We start from the raw sequence: 3,970 nt of genomic DNA on the forward strand, positions 1-3,970 counted from the left end.
GTGGACGTGACCAACTCATGGGGCTGAAGGGTCTCAGTGGGTTGCGCCGGCTGAAACCTTTGGCAGGTGAGGCAGTTGAGCACCATGTTGGCGATGTCGTCGCTGATGCCCGGCCAGTACACAGCCTCTCGGGCCCTCCGCCTGCACTTTTCAACTCCGAGATGGCCTTCGTGCAGTTATTCGAGGACAAGCCGGTGCATGCTGTGTGGGATCACGATCCGGTCCAACTTCAAGAGGACACCATCAATGGCGGCCAAGTCGCCCGGACGTTGTAAAATTGTGGGCACTGCCCCTTGAGCCATCCTTCCGTCATGTGGCGCATTACACGTTGTAGAAGGGGGTCAGCCGCAGTCTCACGGCGAATGTGGGCCAGGCGTGCATCAGTGGCCGGCAGATTGGCCGATGTGCAGGCTACCTGTGCGTTGACCTGACAAACGAACCCCTCCGAGTCGGGCGGTGTGTTCACCGCCCTGGACAGAGCACCTGCGATGATGAGATCCTTCCCCGGGGTGTAGACAAGTTGGAAGTCGTACCTCCGGAGCTTGAGCAGAATGCGCTGGAGGCGAGGGGTCACATCGTTGAGGTCCTTCTGAATGATGCCGACCAGGGGGCGATGGTCGGTCTCCATAGTGAACTGCGGAAGACCATATACATAATCGTGAAACTTGTCGATGCCAGTCAACTGGCCTAGGCACTCCTTCTCAATCTGCGCATAGCGCTGTTCAGTGGGGGTCATGGCCCGCGACGCATAGGCGACCGGGGCCCATGATGCGGTGTTATCCCGTTGCAGGAGTACCGCCCCAATGCCGGACTGGCTGGCGTCAGTTGAGATCTTTGTTTCCCGTGTGGTATCGAAAAACGCCAGTACTGGGGCGGTGGTGAGCTTGACCTTGAGCTCCTCCCATTCACTCTAATGTGCGGGCAGCCACTGGAACTCTGTTGTCTTTCTGACCAGGTGGCAAAGAGCAGTCGTGTGCGAAGCAAGGTTAGGAATGAACTTCTCCAGGAAGTTGACCATCCCAAGAAAGCGCTGCACTGCCTTCTTGTCTGACGGCTGCTGCATGGCTGCGATGGCTGCCACTTTGTCGGCATCCGGCCGCACACCCGACCGGGAGATGTGGTCCCCCAAAAACTTTAGCTCAGTTTGGCCAAAAGAGCACTTGGCTCAGTTGAGGCACAGGCCCTGATCTCGTATCCGTGCAAAGACACGCTGGAGACGACTGATGTGCTCCTGTGGTGTGGTGGACCAGATGATAACGTCGTCTACGTAGACGCGTACCCCTTCGATGCCCTCCATCACCTGTTCCATGATGCGATGGAACATCTTGGAGGCCGAGATGATGCCGAATGGAATCCTATTGTAGCAGTATCTGCCAAATGGAGTGTTGAAAGTGCACAGCTTCCTGCTGGACTGATCCAATTGAATCTGCCAAAAGCCCTTTGAGGCATCTAGCTTGGTGAATATTTTTGCCCGAGCCATTTCGCTTGTGATTTCTTCTCGTTTGGGTATGGGGTAGTGTTCCCTCATAATGTTGTGATTCAAATCTTTCGGGTCGATACAGATCCGGAGGTCACCGGAGGGCTTCTTGATGCACACCATGGAGCTGACCCATGGCATTGGCTCCGTGACCTGGGAACGCACTCCTTGGTCCTGCAGGTCCTGCAGCTGCTGCTTGAGGCGGTCCTTGAGTGGTGCTGGGACCCTACGAGGTGCGTGAATGACCGGGGTGGCGTCTGGTTTTAGCCGTATTTTGTACGTGTAGGGCAGTGTGCCCATGCCCTCGAAAACCTCCTGGTTGTGCGTGAGGACTGAGTGGAGCTGCGCCCTAAAATCTGCATCCGGGAAATCGGACGTGCCTTCTGGAGACAGAGTGTGTACCCGCTGGACGAGGTGGAGGATCTTGCACGCCTGTGCGCCTAACAGAGAGTCCTTCGAGGATCCAACGATTTCAAACGATAATGTGGCTTTGTGTGAGTTGTGTGTAACCTCGAGCTGGCAGGACCCCGTGGCCGGGATGACGTTTCCATTGTAGTCAACCAGCTGACAGTGGGATGGCAGAATCGGTGGTTTAACCTTCAAGGTCTGGAAGGCTGACCATGCGAGGAGATTGGCGGAGGCACCAGTGTCCAGGCGAAATGTGATTTGGGATCAGTTGACCGTTAGGGTGGCACACCACTCATCGCCCAGATCAATGCTGTGCACTGGCAGCGGCTGGTGGTTTCGACTTGGGAACATCCGGTTCTTGTGAATTACCGCAATGGGGAAGGGCTCCCTGTCTTCGATATCGCTGGTCTGCATACTGTCTGGATATGACTCAGTGTAGGGGGGCTGAATCGCCCGCACGTCCCTGCGAGGCTGGCGGAATTGTTGGGAGTTGGCAGGTTGAGCTGCTCGACAGCAGGCAGCATAGTGGCCCATCCTGCCACAGCGGAGGCATTGTTGCGCTTTGGCCGGACATTGCCGCTTTAAGTGGGCGGAGCCACAGTTGCCGCACGTCGTGACATCATGGCGTTTGTTGCGCCACCGCACATGCACGGTGCGGTCCTGCGTAGAGCACGCCTGCGCATCACGTCCCTCTGCGTCAACGTCCCCCCTTTTGGCACGTACAAGCGCGGGAGGCCTCGGAAAGCGCGCGAAATGGCCGCCCTCGTCCGGGCCGGGAGGAACTCGAACGACTGGACCCACTCCGCCTCGTAGGACCCGTGCCGTGCCGTTTCGGTCGCCTGGATTTGGGAGTACCGGCTGGTCGCGTTCTCATGGAGGACGCAGGTATCGATGGCAGTCGCTAGGGTGAGGCGCTTTATTTTAAGGAGCTGCTGGCATAGGGTGTCCGAGATGACCCCAAAAACTATCTGATCCCGTATCATGGAGTCGGAGGTGGCCTCATAGACGCAGGACTGCGCGAGGATATGGAGGTGTGTCAAGTAAGATTGGAAAGGCTCATCCTTACCCTGCAGGCGCTGCTGGAAGAGGTACCTCTCGAAGCTCTCATTGACTTCCACGCTGAAGTGTTCCTCGAACTTGAGAAGTACCGTCTTATATTTTGTTTTGTCCTCGCCTTCCGCGAATGCCAGGGAGTTATAGATAGGGATGGTGTGTTGCCCCGCCATGGAGAGGAGGAGGGCGATCTTCCTGGTGTCCGAAGCATTTTCCCTGTCTGTGGCTTCTAGGAAGAGCTGGAAGCGCTGTTTAAACAGCTTCCAGTTGACGTCAAGATTTCCAGCGATTCGGAGCGGCTGCGGCGGGGCTGATGTTTTCCATGGAGCAGGATGGCGGATTTCTGAAAGGGTGCAGGTAGGTCTCACAGTCGCTGGTTAGCGTCCACTACTGGTATCATGTCGTGTTGGGCGTTCTGATGCACAAATGATCCAACACGGCTGTAGATGGTACAAATCTGTTTTATTGTCTTAACAACGGTTACAACTAACTGCTGGCTTGGGTACGCGCTTCACCAGCTAACCTGTGGACCCAGCCCTATCACTATCTTAGTGAGGCACTCAGCACATGGTCTATGTCTGAGTGGCACGCTGTGAGCTCTGTGCTCTGAGCTATCTCCTGCTGGACTGAGCGGGAACTGTGGTGTTACCTGTTTTATAGTGCGTGTGCTCTCACTGGTGATTGGCTGCGATGTTGTGTGTGTGTTGGTTGGTCCAACTGCCTGTCCATCAGTGTGTGCGATTGCACCACAATATGCTGATGTGGATATCATGACAGGCGGCACATGCTGTCATACATTGGGCAGAGACAAAAGAAGCTGCAAATTCCTGTGGTGGGTGAAGTTACTCCTAAGTATTACTTCAGGCAGAATCTTGCCATATGTTTTTCAGTCAGTGTCAGACTCTGACTGAAAACCGGAATGTTGCTGCCCAACTGCACAGGCCAGTTTCCAGTCCAGGTACTGGCGGGGTGGGTCCTGACAAAGTCAGCGAGTCCAGCTCCACAGAGATCAGGGCACCATCTTCAAAGGCC

Source organism: Scyliorhinus torazame, chromosome 21, assembly GCF_047496885.1.
Source record: "Scyliorhinus torazame isolate Kashiwa2021f chromosome 21, sScyTor2.1, whole genome shotgun sequence".
NCBI classification, from domain to species: domain Eukaryota; kingdom Metazoa; phylum Chordata; class Chondrichthyes; order Carcharhiniformes; family Scyliorhinidae; genus Scyliorhinus; species Scyliorhinus torazame.